Source organism: Strix aluco, chromosome 19 (genome assembly GCF_031877795.1).
Source record: "Strix aluco isolate bStrAlu1 chromosome 19, bStrAlu1.hap1, whole genome shotgun sequence".
NCBI lineage: Eukaryota > Metazoa > Chordata > Aves > Strigiformes > Strigidae > Strix > Strix aluco.
In genome coordinates, this window is record NC_133949.1 from 11377675 (window position 1) to 11395729 (window position 18055).

The window sequence follows — 18055 nt, forward strand, 5'->3', positions numbered from 1 at the left end:
TAATATAAAGAAAATGCATTTTTAAATATTCCTACACCTGTTCTATCTTCTGGTATGGAAACGCCAGGCATACAGTAACAAATCACAGGCAGCTCACCCCACAGACGTAGTCAGAGGTCGTCCACCAATTGTGTGGATCCAGACAAGTGCAGAGAACGCTTTAGCTGACAACTGCAGTTGTTGCAAGTCTCCTCTAGGGAGTGCAGTCGTAAAGGAAGAGATGAAAACTGCAGCACACATGCCAGCTGGTAATCGGTGACTCAGGATATTCAGGCAATCACAAATGGTGTCTGCCCATTTCCAGCTGAACACAGGGAGCAGCAATGAGGTTTGAGCTTGATGTAAGAGCAGGATTCGACTAGAACCCGGAATATGCTTTAGTATGTGAAAGAAAAGTCTGTCAAAGTACTAAAAATCAAGGTGTAAATCAAGCAATTGGACTTCAAATGCTGGATCAACCATTTAACCCAACACACCCACAGCTGAATGCAGCACGGACAGCACTGCTGCGGGGCTTCCATCTCCTGCCCACTAGTACATCATGCTGCAGATCCACCAGATCCTCCAGGGAAAGCATGCTCAGTCTCAAAACATCTTTTAGGCCTTGGCCTCTGTGCAGAGAACAGCAGAGAGACATTAATTTCTAGAACTAGCTGTGTTTTGTGTGTATGTGCACATCTCTCACTAGACACTGGGCAGAGCCATGAACTTATTTCACCCTGGATTCACAAAACAGCTAAGCAGATAGTATCTGGCTGATCTTTGTGGTAAGGAATCATGGATGAACAGGCATAAGGTTGCCTATTTCCTCCTTACAAATCGCATGCACACCTCAACTCTATGACCTTCTATGCCTTCCTTAAAGGACCAGAACATAAAATACATCTGCCCAGAACAGGATCTTTGCTCCCCACCGTGCCCTCCCCCCCCCCCCCTCCGAATAAAATCCATGTTCCCAGTCTTAAGGAAAAAAAAAAAAGGAATGCAGAAATTGTACTACTATCTACCTGAGGCAAAGGGTAAGAGAACAAAGTTGCCAGGTGAGAGTCTGGATAGGAAGAGCAGGTCTGCAGCAGGGACATCACTACATTCAGACAGGTGCCAGGGTCCATCCCACGGCGCAGCAGAGGACACAGTGACTTTGGCAGTTATCGAGCGCTTTGTGACAAAGCAGCTCAATTGCATTTCCTAAGGATGATCCCTTAGTGTCGCCAGGACAGCACTCCTTTAGAAGCAGGGTGTCTTTCTGTCCTGCCATACCAGACACTCTTTACTTTTCTAAGTAAGTGCTACATAAGAAGCTGCTGTCACAATAATTAGGGGATTGCATAGCAATCCTCTGAAGCACAGAACTTTCGCAAGATCCTTGCTCTCTCACGGGCTGCCAGGTTCTGGGTTCCTCACTGGAGCAAGCAAGGAGCAGGAGCTCTGAGGACAGCGGGTTTGGGAAGCCAAGAGGCAGCAACTGTTGCTGCTTATGGATAGAGCTGCCAGGCTGGCACAGACAACTTCGTCACATACAGAAATCTTCTATAGCAAAACAGGAACAGACATTCACATATCCTAAGGACAGCATCCGGACCAGCAGCCAGGGATTTCACTTTCAGCCAGGTGTTCAAGCGGCAGCAGATACCTGTGGGACAATGCCAGACTTGTGCTTTTAGACACTAAAAGTTCCCTCGGTAGCAGGTGAGAGGACAATAGCCTCTGCTATGTCTGTTACTAGATGTGGGTTCTGCAATTAAAATGCCAGCAGCTGGCTCCGTTTAGACCAAGCAGCATTGCTAGTATCGGGTAGTGTGTAACAGCCCATGGGAAGGAGGTAGAGTCACTGAGCACAAGCTTCATGTTTACTCAGCAAGCACCAGCTGAAGAGAACCATCTGATTTCTAAACTCCTCTTGCCTCCCACTTTTTGTCTTATCATCACACTATATATCTAAGCTACACATGTAAGGTACCACAAGCTAATTCACTCATCCACTCCCTTTATTATAGACCCTCTTGCTGTTTCCTCACCTGTCTCCCTCAACCAGCATACCAGAAACCCTACGTACTGACATAGGGAGAAAAAAAAAAAAAAGAAGATAAAAAGCCTCTAGAAGCTGTGGTAAATAAGAAGGGACCATCAGCTCTTTCTCACCTTTGCAAATAACAGAGCATCTCCTCCCATCTCCTCCCTGACCTGTCCCATGCATTCTTAAGTTTTCCCATCAGCATTGATTTCTGTTGCTGTCTTGAATAATTACAGGTGTTTTTTAAGAAGCATGGGAAAGGCAGACTTGGCATTTAGAGATCCTCAGAAACCTGTAAGGATATTTCTGGTGATGGCACATTTGATTTCTAGGGGGATGTTTATGATGTATGCATTATCACAGCCTCAGAACTTCATTCTCCACCTATTTAGGATTCCCACACTGGATTACAACCTGCCTTCACATATGAGATGTTGAAGCTTTCAATGAGGTCACACCAGACACTGACAAGCACTGATGGGTGAGTCATGCTGCAGTAGCCAGAGATACTAGCAACAGATTTGTTAATCTGTATGCAGTCTAACTCTTTTTCTGGTCTAGAATCTTGTTCAAGAGTGGAAGACAATGTCTCAGAGATAGGTGACTGCAGAACTGCTGAAGAGCAAGGCCATATTTCCACAACTGTTAGACAGATTATAGTAAGAATAAGTCCCTGGGAGTATGTTTACAACAATGCAAAATGTGTTGGCTTATCTGTAAAATGGAAGATCAAAATCCAGATGGGGTCAATACTGAAGATCACTGGAAAAGCCACCACGCTAATAAGGAATCTAAGGGTTCTCAGAAGATTTCCACCAACTCTTGCTCCATCAGTTTCAACCATCATCTCCAGCAAGCTGCTCTCCCCTGTACCAGGGCCGGCAGGTGTAAATACATGTCTGTACACCAGCCAGTCTAGCACAAAGGCCAGTGTAGTAACAGGTTTGTTAGGCCTGGGTTTGAGCTAAGACATCTAACCGTAACCCAGCAGGGTCAGGCACGGAACAAACTCTCTTCTGCTGGCTCTGCTACAAGGGGGAAACCTGTGGAGAAGGATTAGATCAGACAACAGCAACATCCTGAACTGCCGCAGCAAAATTCAGTGAAGCTTGCTCATGAAAGCTTTGGAAGTGTGGCAAGATGGACACAGAAAGCCATGGAACAAGCAAGGTATGGGGACCGAGTGCATGACAGTGGAAAAAGTTTCTTAGTTTTGGCTAAACTACTGGACAGCCAGAAAAACAACCAATAAGAAAGGGAAGAGGCAAAGTAAATCTAAAGTTATATAGAGTGAGAAAAAAGAAACGAGGTGCTGTTGTATTTTCATTGCTGTGAAGCTAAATTAAGCTTCCTAAGTTAAGCAAAGAAATAATTGTTTAAGACTTCTATTCAGAAGACAGTGCGAGCAGCAAATGCCAGTGGGACAACAAAATGTGTCTTCTCACAGAGAAAGCAAGCCACCTGGAGACTGCATAACTATAATGAGTTTCCTCCCAGTTTCACCTTATTAGTCACCTTTCACCCTTCTCTGCCAAAGGCCTCTTCTTATCCATCCACCCAAGGACCAGAGCCAAGACACAAGCCTTTCCTGTGCTGCTTTTTTTCCATCAGTCAGTCTTCAAGGTCAGGGCCTCCACAACACTGATCCTTGCTGCCCATTCCAGCATTTTGAACCAACTCCAAAGTAAAACACTCTTCAGCCCTGCTCTTGGGAAAAGATCTGAGATACCTGAACAGATCCTCCTTATACTCAGTTGTCACAGCTTGGAAAAACAGTTTTTGGACCAACACATTTTGATTTTGTTGTTAAAAGGGAGTCAAGGGCATTGGTATCTACAGCTGTGTGATACCAACACCCCACTTATCTTTCAGCATCCAATCTATCAAAGTGCAATGCGTCTTGTGCTGTATCGGTCACAACACACTGTACTGATATTCTGGAAGTACTTCCTAGCATCAGTTCATTTGGCATGTATGTTACAAGCTATGTATTAAAAAAGCACCTGAAAAACGACAGCTTAATCAGCTTATTGTTATTCTCTTACAGAGAAGGGTAAAAAGAATTCCGGGGTGTCCCTGGGCAACATATATTACAAAAGACCCTGAAAGTAATCGGAGGAAATGTACATCTGGCAAAAAGAGAAATTCTTTTTGAGTTCTGAAAATATTTCAGAACAAAACCATTGCAAAGATCTATCGAGGAGCCCTCACCAGCAGAAGACATGACTACCTAGAGTCCCTTGGAAACCTGTTTGACTCAGGTGGAAATGCCCTGCTGGCATTTATTTGTAATTGCCCCGCGTGGCAGTTGCTGAGGAAGGAAAAGCTGTTGAGTCACGCTGCAAGCCACTTTTCCACTTTTGTCTGGTTGCCCAGAGGGTAGAGTGGGACAGTCAGAAGGCTGAGCTTCTGTTTATGCCTCTGACACTGATTTCCCATATGACCTTGGCCAGTACTACATCTTCTTGTGCCACTGTTTCCCCATTTCTTAATAGATAAAACCACTCCCTTGACTCATGGGGCAATCACAAATGCACAGCTAGGAACACGTTTGTTTATCTAATAAAAGGTAAGGGAGAAAAGTATTATTATTGTTGTCATATAATACAAAAGCGGTTATGTAATAACATCAGTATTGCTTCATTTTTGTCATTACGACATAAACTGTCAGAGGGAAACTGTCTGACATGGTATCTTCATCCCAGTGAAGTGTTTACCTCATTGATACAAAACCAGATTACAACAATCTGGAAGACTCTACCTCGTTTATTTTGACCAGCCTTTCTCTAGAACGTGTTTTTCCTGTATAACCTTGTAACCCATAATAATGGCCCAAACTACACTATAGAATGACGGCAGGTTTCATGAGCTAGTAAAAGCAAAACAATTCCTCACTTGTGCATTTCACAACCAGTCACACACTAAAATACACGAGTGCTTATCCTCTTTGCGAACAGAGAACAAGCTGAAAGTTAGCTTCCCAATCAGTACTCAATGCCACGAAAGAATTAAAAAAACCCTCCATAATTTGGCTAAATTACATTCTGCTTGAACGACGACAAATTTCCTAAAACAAAAGCATTGACAACCGCAGTTCATAACTGCTATCATAATTAATAACCAACTTTCATTGGTTCAAGTTCTACAGTTTATTCTAAAATTTACAATTGTTCACTTAAAAAAAGGTCAGATTAAAGCAGCGTGTGGACCGAAGGCTAAGGAGGGTATAACTGTGATTACAGCAGTTGAAACTCTGCCCTAATCACACTTATCTTTCTTATCTACCAAAAGTATTTATAAAGCAATGATTACTGTACTAGGCCCCATCGCTGCTCTGAGTTAGTTCTGAACCAGCACCTTCGTGTTGCTGTAAGAAGTTTATACTGCTAGAGGTGTTGTCATTCTGCTGAGACAGAAAGCTAAGCTTCTCATCACTTAAAGTCATTAAAAAAAATAAACTATGACACTTCTAAAGAAGTAGGGGTGTTAACCCCAATGTCCTGGCCAAATTCCCAGCTTGACTAATTACAATGTGCCTTGAATAAATTCTTGCCACAGTTTCCGTTGGACATAGTATTGTTCTCTACTTCCTCTCCTACAATATTACGGAGTGCTGATGCACGCTCTTAAAGGCCCTGTCTACACTGGAATGTGGTACCAGTCTACCCCAGGACCAGCTCTGCAGCAGCACATTGGGAACAATCTGTTGAAACCAGTTCCGCCCGTCAGCTGAACCGCTAGGCAATTTGTAATTTTTATTTATTGATGTTCTGGCACCTCCTTCGGATGGAATTAACTTTGGGTATAGCCATCTGATAGACACACTGGTACAAGTCTGTCAGATCCAGGCAGTGACACCAGACTGGCCTCCACCAGTGGTGCCACCTCACCAGACCCAAGCAGGGTCGGATGCACAAACACAATACACACAAAGATGATCTAAAGATTTTATTACCTCGGCACCCCAGTGGGGGTTCCCCAACAAGTACCTGAGCGAGGTAAACAGCAAGCGGGGAGGTCCAAGGCACCGTGGAGCGACGGTCCATGGCAAGGAGAAATGGGCGTGGGCTTAGGAAGTTTTTAGGTAAGAATGCACAATAAATCTAGGTGACATGCTGGCTAGTGGAGAGCCGGGCAGGTGGACACCTACGGGAAAACCCAGCCGAGGACAACATAAGCAACAATATGCTACAGTGTGAAATAGACATTTCTGCTGCCTGAACAAAGCATAAAGGGATTTATTATAAAGAATCTGGGAAATAGCTGCACTGACCTCCATTGCCTGTCTCCTTGCCACCCTTCCACATGTAACTGTACAAAATCCCAGATGCAGACATACATAAACCTGTTTAGTTTCTCTTTAAGCGAACTAAATTTGCATCAGGAAATTAGCAACCTAAGTTAAACGAACTTTCTAGATACCTACTATGATCATCTGAGAAGGCAGAAAGAGCATGCCTAATAGCACAGGGCTAGAAAAGCATGCTAAGTGTGCCTGTTCAGTTTAGCTGGTGACAATAAACATCATAGTTTTCATATGGCCCGTTCCTTCAGAATTTCAGCACACTTTTTCCAACTGGTGGTCCACAGATGATACTATTTATTTTTGAAGCAGTCACTGAATACTTATCCAACGCAGGTCTAGTATTTTAAGTAAAATACTTGATAGTTAATGGTAAAGCATTATTCACATTTTTCTGCAGTCACTGTTAGAGACTCTAAGGCTTTTTACCTAGAGCTATCATTATCCTTTAATATGTGTAACACAGTGAGCTGAGGCCCAGAATCTCTGCTGCTGTTTGCTGGGTTAGCTCCACAGACCTCACTAACTGAAGCTTTTACTCTCATAACTCATGAATTTTAAAGGCAACTTGTCTTCAGGAAGAAGTACAAGATCAAGATTCAGAAGAACCTGATTCTCGGTTCTACCTTATGACCCATAGGCAGATCACTCCCTCTTACTGCTCCATTTAGTTCTCCCACCCGTAAAACCAATGATACCCACTAATTTGACAAAAGAAGTACAAGAACAAATTTATATTGACAGGCCATGCTGAGCAGATTCGCGTTAAACGCCATTGTTCTAACATTTGAAAACACAAATATTTACCTTTCAAGTATGTCCTTAATTTCCCCAGAAGCATGTCTCCAAACCCATATTATTTTAGAAGACAGAAACTGTAGTTTCAGAAAGTGGATGGTTTTATTTTTGTGCCATTACAAAAATGCCTTTTAACTTGTCAAATGATACGCTACAAATATCTTTGGCAGATGAATGAAACCAAGTTTCCTGTCATAGCTGCCAACTTCAAGGTTGAGATAATCAGATAAACCTTTAGTTTGCCTCTCCCAATACTTACAACAACATATGTTTGAAGTGATCCACATTTGTCTTACTTTTCCTATCGGGATTTGGAACAGCAAAGTATCAGACCACTATGTGACAAGTTCGCAAAACTCTAGATGTGGTCCACAATTATTACAGCCAACCTTTGTCCTCAACTTTCCTCAGGTTTCCCCCATCCTAGGTTAAATAGTCCCCAGTAGCTCTGCTTGTCTAAAGGCAAATGCACCGTTTACATAAAGAGTATCCAGCAACATCCTCAACGCCTGCTGGATCCAAAGTCTTCTTAGGGTACAAAATACCTGTTGGCTTATGGGAAAATAGGTAGGAAGTTTGTTTTTCTTGTTTTATTTCAGCAGTATCAGTAATACTAGATTTACAGAACTGTATTATTTCATACTGGGGACACCCCAAAACCATGAATTTTTTCAGGGTACTTTATAACTGAGAACACTGTCCCTTCAGATGTAATCCTCAATTTAAAAGTGGAAGCAATCCCTACAAACACACCTTTTACAAACTTTGTGTCTTAAGGAACTGTTCCTATTAATTTATTATCAGGATGTCAGTACAAATTGTTATTTTGATGATTCCTTGCCCCCATACTTCTGAAAGGGAAAGCAACTATAAACACAAGGGAGACTGACCTCAGTGATTTCCTCTGCTCAGACAGGAGCACAATGCACTTAAACACCATGACTAGGAGAGGTGGACTGTTTAGAATTCCTCCAGCTGTAATCTATAGTAAAAACAAATAAACAAATACGTGACTACAAGACACGATAATTAATCCCTGCATGAAGCCAACTGTTATCTCTAGTTCATAGATGGAGATACTAAAGCACACAAAGGCTCCACAACCTACCAAGTTCAAAACCCACCACTGAGAGCCAAGACTACAGCTCGGGAGGCCATGTGCTTGGCCCATGAAGTTTTTTTATTTTTTTTTCCCCCCCTCTTCTGGCCATAAACCGGATACAGTTTGGCCAAGGGCAGGCAGTCTGAGCACCCATTTGCTCAGGCCCGTTGCACAAGAGCTGGCCCAAGCAGACACCTACCCCCTCCAGGGATTACCCCCCCATAACTGAGCTGCTCCCCTCAGGGGTGTCCCCCTGCTGCTGGCCTGTCCCAAAGCCACCCTCCTCCACCACACCTGCCCCCCACAAGCTCCCACCTGCCCCCAGGCCTCTCCCCTACCCTCCTTCTTCATCTCCCCACCCGTCGTGTCCCCAAACCCTCCTCCCCAGAGCCCCCAGCTAAGCTTCCCCACGCCTTTCCTTAGTTTCCCCATTCCCCTTCCACGCTCCCTGAGCTCTTAGGGCCTCAGCAGCAGCCGCCCCCCCCCCATCTTCTCCCTCAGGCCCCTCTCACCTCTCCCGCTCCCCCCGCGGGGTTCCCCCAAACCCTCCCCTCAGTCCCTCCCGCCCCCCGATTTCCCGCCTCCTCCCTCAGCAGCCCCTCACCCTGACTGCCCCCACACCGCCCCATCTCTCCCCCCAAGATGCCCCTCACTCCCCCAGCCCGCCGCGCCATATCTGCCCCTCCACCGCCCCCTCACGGCTCCGCCCCCCCCCCCTCCTCCTCCTCCTCCTCCTCCTCCTCCTCTTCCTCCTCCTCCTCCTCCTCCTCTTCCTCCTCCTCCTCCTCCCCCCCCCCTAACCGCCGCCCCCCGCCCCTCCCGCGGTGAGGCGGGGGGGGGGGGAGAGAGGGCGGCGAAGTCTCGCGAGAGGGGCGGGTGGGGGCCGTTGGCTGCGGGCAGCGCGGAGCGGCGGCGACGGAGCAGCCGGAGCCCGGGCGGCGCTGAGGGGAGGCGGCAGGCAGGCGGGCAGGCAGCTCTCCCGGCGCGGCCCGGCCCGGCCGAGGGATCCGCTCCGCCGCGGCAGGCACGGCCGGCGCCGCCCGCCCTCCCGCACGCCGTGCCCCCGCGGCGCGGCCTGGCCGCGGCTCGGCGAGCGGGGCCCAGGCGGTGGCGGCGGCCGTGGTGGTGGCGGCGGCGGCTGGGCGCTCCGCCGCGCCTGCCCTGCCATCTTAGGTGCCGTGCCCCGCCGCCTTTGTGCCCGCCGCGCCCGGGCACCCGTGGGGGCCGGGCCCGACGCCCCTCCGGGGGCGCCTCCCCCCGCGGGGCCGCCGCCCCTTGCCCCGCTCCTCCTCCTCCTCCTTCTCCTCCGCCTCCGCCTCCTCCTCCTCCTCCTCCTCCTCCGCGGGGGGCCGACCGGCGCTCCCAGCCCGGCTGCGGCGGAGGGTAAGGCGGGCATCGCGGCGGGGGGCTCGGCCGGGGCGGGTCGGCGGCGGGGGCGCCCCCGGGAGGGGTGAGGGAGGAGGTGGAAGTGGGGAGGGGGGGGGGCGGGCGGCCCGGTGGGGCCGGCGCCTCCCCCGCCGCGCTCTGCGGCAGTGCCGCAGGACTCGGGGCTGCTGCCTCGGCCCCGGCGGCGGCGGGCGCTGAGCACCGGCGGGGGAGCGGGAGGCGAAATGGCGCTTCCCTCGGAGGGGCGGCCGCCGCCGGCGGGGTGTTCCCCGCGGCCGCCGCTGTCAGGGGCCGCCCGAGGCCTAGGGCTGGGGCAGGGCTGCCGGTTCCCCCCCGGCCAGGCGTGCCCTGCGCCTCGGTCCTTTTTGTCTGCGCGGCTCCGGTGGGCTTCGTCGGCCGAGCCCGGAGCCCCCGGGGGGCTGGGGGGTCCCTCGGAGACCGCCGCGGATTCCTGCCCCCTTCCCCCCCCCCCCCCCTTTTTTTTTTTTTTTTTCCTTCCCCCGAGCTCTCTTCCCTACCCCTCGCTCCTCCCCAAGTGGTGAGTTTTCAGTGTAAATACCATTTTGTTCGGTGCTGGTGTGGGATTTGGATGAAAGTGACCTATTTTAAAGACCTTTTATTGCTTCCCCACAGCAATGCATGTGGCGGCCGATTCCGTTAGCCAAATAGCGTTTCCCAACCATTTTAATTTGTCAGATTAAAACATCTCATGGAGGCTAGATTTCTGTAACCCGCGTGTGGGTATGTCCTTAGAAATACCGTTCAGCCTGCTTTGCTGCAAGCATCTTTGGAGCATTCCAGTTCACCTTTGTCACTGTGAAAGCAGAAATAAATATAAAGGCGATACCTGGGCGCCTGTAACATGCAGTTATACCATTGTGTTGGGCGCGGTACAAGAAATGGGGGGGGGAGAACCAGGGATTAAAATGGTTGTTGTCAAATGTAGATCTTTATGTGCCTTAGGAAAAATGACAGAACGGTATTGGCCTTGAGGACTTCAATTTATTTTCTTAGAAAAATGCTTCGTGTTTATCGTCTTGTCGCTGCTGCTTATCATGGTGTGGAGTATTTCATTAGGTGGCATTTTAGTGGCTGAGTTGGTTAAATAGCAGTTGCCTTAACTAGTTGAACAAATTGTGTCCTTCACCTTTGACTATTGCATTTTGAGAGCCCTTACAGCAGTGTGTCCATGCATGCCAAGGGCGGATTAATAAGATGTTACCTAAAGGTTTGGATGTTATTGATTCCTTACTATTAATGCTATTTATAGTGCATTTGACGTGGCTCTTGTTTTATGTATTTGGATAAAGGTTATCAGCTTGGAATGCTTCATATGAAACGTTCCCAAAATATCACCCCCAATATTATATATATATAGTTGAATAGTATAATTCAGATCTTCAGTGTCTGAAAAATAGCATTAGTAGATAGCACATCATAATAGTGAAAACATGGTGGAAAACTGTGATACATTTTGACACTAGTGAAGGTCCGTTTTCATATTTCAGCAATACAGAATAACAACTTCTTTTGCAATAAATATGATTTTAGATACGTTTTTCTTGACACTGCTTTGAGCCTACGTTTTCCTTGCCTTTGTGCCTGTTCATAGTGAGTGTGTCATAGTTTTTGCTACTTATGTCCAAGGGCAAACCTAATCAACGATTGGTTTGAGCCTTCACGTTAGAATCTCCACAACATTGGCCTAGTTCTGACTGGTGTGTTTGCCATTTTTAGGACTTCTCTTCCTTTTATCTGAAGACTGAAATGCATTGATAAACTTGAGCCTTAATTTGTCCTTTGAACTTGAGAGAGTGTTTTTCTCCTCTGTTAACAATGTCTCACTGAAGAGAAAGTGATTCTGGTAGAACAGCTTAAATTAAATTTAATCCTGTTGAAACACAACTGCCTGAAGTAAAAACTCCTTGGATAGTTTTATTTTTTTTTCTTTTTAACTAGACTGAAATTAAGTGCTGCATGTAGAGGACCAGATGTTGGCGTTAAAATTTTGTACAGATAAGGTGACTTAGGCCTCAAGTTAGACTATTAGAAAAAGTTATCTATCGTGTGTTCTTCTGTTAAATTCTGGTGTAAGCTAGGCTGGAGGATTTTAAATGTTTACTTCCATCCAAATAACATGTCCATTTGTGTAGCTTTCATCTTTGCCTATCTATTATAATTCATGTTTTTGTCACCAGAATAACATTTTTAATGAGGTGTAAGAGCCTCAGTTTTTATGCTTAGTGAGATACATTAGAAGAGAAGCAAATATCACACTAATAATTACATCTTCAGATGTATCCTAGTAGTGGATTTCCTGTAATGAGGATGTTTTGTAGAGAACAATAGATATGGGAATGAATTCAGAGATTTGTTTTAAAGATGTTGTAGGTAGCTGACTCTGCAGTAGTGAGTTGCACTTGGACACAACCGTTGCATACTCAACAGGAGCATTAGGTGATTTCCAGGTACTTTGTTTTCAGGTGCTAATTTTCCTTCTAGCAAAGACAGACTGGATGTACTACTGCTGTTGCCTCTTATCTCCTCTGCAAGTATATACTTCTGATCTAACTTAATAGAGACTACAGTCATTTGCAAAATAGGCCTCATATAAGTTCATTTGGCGGTATAGATGTTTTGTCAAATAACAAAATGTTTAGGGTTGATCTGACTCTTTGTGATCCGGAAGTGGTAAGGAAGCTATGGTAAATATCACTGTTATTCCATTCTTAGTGTGTTTTGGAGAACACTTCCATAATCACTAAGATCCGATCTTAGAAGCATTTTCTGTTGTCTTTCTGTTCATGTTAAAATCACGTCAACAACATATTGTTACGTTGAAGTGCACACTAGAAACTACAAAAATCTTTGGTATTACCAGTGGTGACCCAGCCTCTTGTCTTCTGAATTACAATGGTTATGGGTGGCCATTACATTTTTCCTGTTCAGGTATGCTATGTAGTGCGAAGGTATGTAATTTAGTTCCTTTTGTGAACCTGGACAAAGAGAAGAGCTTAACTTCAACTCTGGACTAGAATCATGTCTGAATTAGAAAGTTACCTTGGGTCTGACAGCAGGGTTTCAGTTACGGGTAACACAGATGTCCTCCCTCGGTTAACCATATTTGAGACAAGCTTGCTTATAGCAGTACAGAGAGGGATGATTTAATACCTTCTGAGACTGACGGCTCTCCTTTCTTTTGTAACTCTTGAATCTGTCTTACTCTTCACCCCAAGCTGCTCATTCTTGACTGACATGACACAGGATGAAACCCCGGTCTGTGTGGCCTTGTGCTCGCTGGTGAGTTCCTGTTACGCTGGAAGTTGATTTAGGTGCGTGGTCCTGTCCTCCACCTGCTTTTCCGTGTACGTCATTCCACTGGTTCTGGTCTTTGGTCCTGCACTGAACCACACCAGCAGAAAGCTAACCTAAGGAAAAATGCATAAGAGTTTTGTCCCAGCTTGGTGATCTGAAATGTCTCGGCTCACAGTTAGGTGATGTTAGAGACAACCCAAGGGATTGGGCTGCACCACGACAGCCAGCAATTAGATCACTTTATGCTGCTGTGGAACCACAGCTTGCTCAAAGAGAAATGTTTGGAGGCAGAGGTGGTTGGTGGCACTTTTTCCTAAACTTGTAGTAGTTAGGTTTCAGGATTCTTTGTTTTCATTGTTCTTTAACATGCTGAGATGTAGCTCATCATACATTGATTTCTGTGTAGAGAAGAGACTGGAAAAAATCCAATGGATAAAGGGTCAGAAAACCACTAATCCCCTCATGTGAAGTTCCAGAGGGAGCTCAGCTGTGCAGAGCTGTGAAGCAGAGTCCTCCCTGTGAAAGCAGAAGTTAAAATATAAAAACATGAAATCAGAGGTGGAGTGCAAAGTGTCTGAGGGGAAAAAAGTGTGCACAAAACAAGAGGAAAGAATGGAGAGCTGTTTAAAAGCACAGTTGGCTTTTAGACACTGTATTCCCTACTCCTTGTCGAAGTGCTCATTTACAGTACAAAACATGGAGGAACGAATAATTTCTGAAGGCCCTTAGAAGCACAATGGACATTAGACAGCACAATGGGTGCTCCAAACAGGGTTTCTTAAAGCAGTTTTTAAGCAAATATTTGGTGATCACTGGAATTACAGTATTTTTTTTTTAATTGCCCAAGGGAGGCCACTGAGAACTTTTAATACTTTATCAGAAATTAGTGTGTTGTTACTGTTGACAATTTTTTTTCTTTACATCCTGCTAAATCTTGGTTTCTTTGCCAGAAGAAAAGGCAAGGTAGCCACTGTAAACATAGCATGAAATTATCAAAGCAGCAATAAGTTTTATCTAAACAGAAAAGTTTCTCCAGTTTAATTGGAGTTTGCTGAACCCAGCTATGCAGAGTTAGTTATGCACCTACATGGTAGCTTAAAGATGAGGTTTTCCTTCTCTTAGGGGTATGGTGAGGACAGTCCAACAGACGTTCTGAGTTATGGTGGTGATGCCGCCTTAATATGAGTGGACAGTAGCTAATAGTTTTGCCTGTTGTATTGCTTGGCTAGAAACAGTTGTGATTTTTCTCTAGGGGTCAGGATGGGGTGACGGTGTGAGATTTACGTATGGAATATTGTCCTTAGAATGGAAAAGGCTAGAAATGTTTTGTTTTGGGGAAAACTTAGATCTTGAGGAAAGAAATAAAAATCTCAGAACTCTAAAGCTGGCAGGCTCTGCAGTTTTCTGTGCCTGTGATCTTCCACTGACCCTTATTACACTCCTGGCTACAGCCATGCAAATATTTTCTTTAGAGTGAGATGTAATTTTATAAAAACAGTGTTCTCCTACGCTCATCAAGTGTAGTGTGTTTACAGGGCAACCTTCTATCAGAATGTGGGTGAGTGGTGCCTGTGAATTTAGTTGGAAGCTTTGCTTCGTGTCAGTGATGTCAAGCCATACTTGAAAAGTAAATTTTGATGTTTAATGTTAATCTTGGAGATTCTTGCTTATAGCTTTCAGACCAAAAGCCCATGTGTATTATACTGGAATTCTTAAAATGTGAATAAAGTTGCTTTCAGCCTTTCACTTAGTTCAGCTAAACTTCAAAACCCCTCTTTCTTCCCTTTAGTCTGCTGCCATTCACTGAGCATCAGTAGACACAGTTTCTTAGGGGTTAGGTCCTTTAGGATCAGTCCCTCTCTTTGCATTGCTGGTTCAGCTTCAGTTCATTCTGGTCTGGCTGATTTCTAACCTGTGGAAAGCTCTGGGATCCAGGAGCATGGGAAAGTGGAATATGGGAATGCAACTATGTTGAAAGAGTAGGGAACATTTCTTGTAACAGTTTTTGGCTTGTTCCCCATCCATGTGTTCAGCCTGTTTTCCAAGGATCCAGCAATCCTTCCTCTTCTCTGACATACCACTACTCAAAGGCAGTAACAGACCCGTGAGCCTGTTCCCAGAGAATTGTTTTATTGGGATTTCTTGGAAAGAATCGCATGTGGTATTGCACATGTTTGTTATTTTTGCCTCCTTCCCCCTCCTTAATATGCGATTCTTATTTCCCGCCTCAGTCCCCTTTTAATTGGTGACTGTCACTCCCTCCCCCCGCCGAGGAGATGAGAGGAGAGGTTATTTTTGCTAATGCTGTTTCTCAAATAGGCCACGGGTATACAGTAAGTAGTGCAGTAACTTTCTCCATGGGAAACCATCAGTTATTAGGATTTCTCAAGCTACATCCCGGTGGCAGGGCAACCTGTTTCTTCTTTAGTTCTGGCTTGCAGTTGTCAGTAGCATTAGCTCCTCCCAGTTCCCACTTCCTTGTAACCCAATCTGAATAAAGATCATGGGATTTGAATGTGCCTTGCTTTGCTGCTGCTCTGAATGTTCGGGTTGTCTCTGTGTTCTTCACAAACTGTACACTGTGATCTTCGCTTCTTGGCTTTGCCTGTTCCAAAGAGCAGTTGACAGTTGTTAAAATCAGTTCTGGGCCAGCCATGATTTGATGCGATTAAACTGTGTTAAATATGTTCCAGAAACGTTTCCTGGCCTAGATAGCAAACTAGTTAAGCTCTGCTTTTGAAATCTATTTATGTATGATTTGGCCCTGTACCCCTAGGTAAGCTGCCTACCTCTTCAAGGGTCATAGAGAGCACAGGATCGGTGCACAGCAGATCATCTTCTGCCTTTAAACCCACTTCCCTCCCACATCTCCTTGGGCTTTTTTTATTGCTCTTTGCATATCAAAGTCTTGTTTTTAGAATTATGTACCGGACTAACTGTAGCAATGTGGTTTCACCACCCATAAAGACCTAACTGTGTTGCAGTGATACAATTTTCCCTGGCATCAGCTGAACTGGTACAAACCCCACTTCATACTTGCTCAGTATATCCTAGTATGCAGGCAGGCTCCTAGATCGGGGTTTCTATGAAGGTCTGCAACTTTAATTAAAGAAAAGGGTAACCTAGGCCTTGACAAAATTTCATGCTGGCTTCTAGAAATGCGTATCAAAGTTGGGAAGGAAATAATGATACATTTCAGAGGCAGTGCCTTGCTAAGAATGCCAAGCTCCATTTTTATTATAGGTTAATTGCCATATAGGCAAACTCTGAACTCTTACCTGGGTTTTTGGCTTAATTTTCCTTCTTCCCTTTCCACACAAAACCCCCTCTAACCTATGCTTTGAAGTATTTAAAACTAGGTTAGTCTCTGGCTGGAGGTGTGTGGTAGAACCTCCTGTTAAATCTTGCTGGGACCTGCCCGTTTTGCAGCAAGAATGCAGGCAAACCCATCTGAATGCTGATCATCTGTCCTTTGTGGAGGATGGAGGATTATTTTTCCTTCATTTGACACAGTACACGGGCAAAGGAATCCTAGAGCATCTCCATTCCAAAAGCCACATCAAGTGACCAGAGCCATACAAGCACTAGTTTGTACCTATGGAGGTGGGAGAGGATGCTTGGTCTGAGTTTAGCTGATTGCATGACAATCACTGGAGATATTTCCTTCTCCCACTCTCAGAAGATGTTGCTGTGAGCTGCTAGCTCAGAAGTTGACCACATTCTTACCAGATCGACCTGCACAGCAGTCCTGAGCTGTCCAGAGCCTTCAAAATTTCACACTGTTGCTGCCTGCGAAGACAGAGTACAGGGTCCCAAACACTAAGATACCCTGTACTTAAGAGGTCAATATACATGCTTTTCATCCAAAATAAAATGTTAGGGAAGAAGCAAGTTCTCATCCTCACCATTACCTTTGATTTCGTTGCAATACTGATATTTTAAATGTGTTTGCAAAAACAAGACTGGGCAAAAGATTGGTTCTGGATTTGACAACAGCAAGCAGAGCGCTTTGGACGCTAGACTAACATGAAGAAAGTTTACTTGTAAAGAATGTGATTTACCTTCACTAGCTCATAATTAGTGACAAAAACATAAAGAACGTTTAAATAATTATTTGCTAGTTTATTAAAAAAGATTTGACGTGTGGTTTTTGATGCACACTGTTTTTTAAAAAAAATTTGGAAAAGTCCATATTTTTCAATATATTTTAATGGTAGGTGCTTTTTCTTAAATAGCCCCTATCTCTGGAAAATATTAATTCACACATTATTTTAAATATCTTGTATTTCCCCTGGTGCAGGAATTGGTAATTGCGGGCGACTGTGCAGGCAGGCCATCGCACGGGGCTCTGGAGTCTTTCCACAGTGGCTGGTCCAGCACCAGGGTGTATGATCCTCATTTGAATAGTCTTCCCGTTGCGCTCTCTGGTATTGAAAATTAATTACTGTCGTGACTATAAATTGGTCTAATCGCTATGCTTTTTGTAGGTATTACAGATATTTTTATGTTTAAATAGGCATAGCTATCATTAATATTAATATGTTGAGAAATGAAATATTAATACACAAATAGAAATTTAAGTAAGCTATAACGCAGAAAGATTATCTTGCACGTGTGATGTTTTTGTACTTTTCTCTGAGTTGGCAGGATAATAATAGTAATTCCCAGTTCTGAATTTCATCCATAAATCTCAAGGTATTTTAAATGGATGATGAATGCCTATTTATTTTTCACATTTATGAGGTGGGGATACTGAAGCGCAGGAGGAGCAGCGAGTGATTTGTCCGGCATAGCTGGTGACAGAGGTAGAAGAATTTGTCTCCTTGGTCCCCGATGAACATCTGCCCAGCAGGACCTCAGTGCCTCCTAGGTTCTAAAGTAGAAGCAGGAGTGTACGAGACGCTGCATTGTCTGTGGGGACACAGCACAGACCTCAAAGTTCAGCAGCACCACTGTCCCAGATCTCTTCCTAAAAGTCTGGCTGACCTACTAATAATGCAGGGGATTGGTTTTTTTGTTTCATCATATGAGAGCATTATGTAGCTTTTTCTTACCATAATGGCAATTTGATGCTGTTCATGAATGAGCTGGCTAAATCTTGAAATTTGTAGTGTTATATGTTACTTTGATGTGACTT

General features: G+C 45.0%; 1 protein-coding gene and 1 long non-coding RNA gene across 2 annotated transcripts in view; one reads left to right on the forward strand and one right to left on the reverse strand.

Moving 5' to 3' along the window:
• Window positions 1-5947: 5947 nt before the first annotated feature.
• Window positions 5948-8451, reverse strand: LOC141932083 (uncharacterized). The gene is made up of 2 exons (XR_012625737.1): window positions 8006-8451; window positions 5948-6160 (listed from the first exon to the last, which is right to left on the reverse strand). It is a non-coding gene; the product is annotated as an uncharacterized LOC141932083 (long non-coding RNA).
• Window positions 8452-9349: 898 nt separating this feature from the next.
• TAOK1 (TAO kinase 1) overlaps window positions 9350-18055 on the forward strand; it is a 74134-nt gene continuing 65428 nt past the window's right edge. Inside the window, exon 1 of the mRNA XM_074845374.1 lies at window positions 9350-9600. The gene's annotated coding sequence lies outside the window, so the exon portion shown is untranslated. The remainder of the gene's footprint in view (window positions 9601-18055) is intronic.